The sequence below is a fragment of the Eurytemora carolleeae genome, unplaced genomic scaffold (assembly GCF_000591075.1).
Source record: "Eurytemora carolleeae unplaced genomic scaffold, Eaff_2.0 scaffold2131, whole genome shotgun sequence".
Taxonomy (NCBI): Eukaryota; Metazoa; Arthropoda; class Copepoda; order Calanoida; family Temoridae; genus Eurytemora; species Eurytemora carolleeae.
In genome coordinates, this window is record NW_019398017.1 from 1 (window position 1) to 605 (window position 605).

Sequence of the window (605 nt, forward strand, 5' to 3'; positions counted from 1 at the left end):
CACGGATATATAATAAAGTCTACAGACTCGTTTTTAATCAGATTTTCAATATTGAGACCTATACGTATACAATTTAACCTATTCTGAATATATGTTCGCGGTACTTACATCAGACAGTTCAGGAGAGCATATTTTTTATTAAAATGGAGTACCGTCTGTAAAGCTTGTATAATCATATGGTAGGGCAGGCCGGGACCATCCTTTCTCCATTACATTCCAGAACCCTTGAGTTTATTATAATCTTATTCAAAATGTCTACTAATAGCAGCAAGACACTTTTGGGTCCTTGATCTAACTTCAAACCTAATCTTTTGCCATACAGCAGGTCCAGGGCAGCTTATTTTGCAAAACATCAGGGTCAAGGGCAGCTTATTTTGCCAGACAGCAGGGTCCAGGGCAGCTTATTTTGCCATACAGCAGGTCCAGGGCAGCTTATTTTGCCAGCCATCAGGGTCCAGGGCAGCTTATTTTGCCAGAGAGCAGGGTCCAGGGCAGCTTATTTTGCCGGACAGCAGGGTCCAGGGCAGCTTATTTTGCCAGACAGCAGGGTCCAGGGCAGCTTATTTTGCCAGACAGCAGGGTCCAGGGCAGCTTATTTTGCCAGA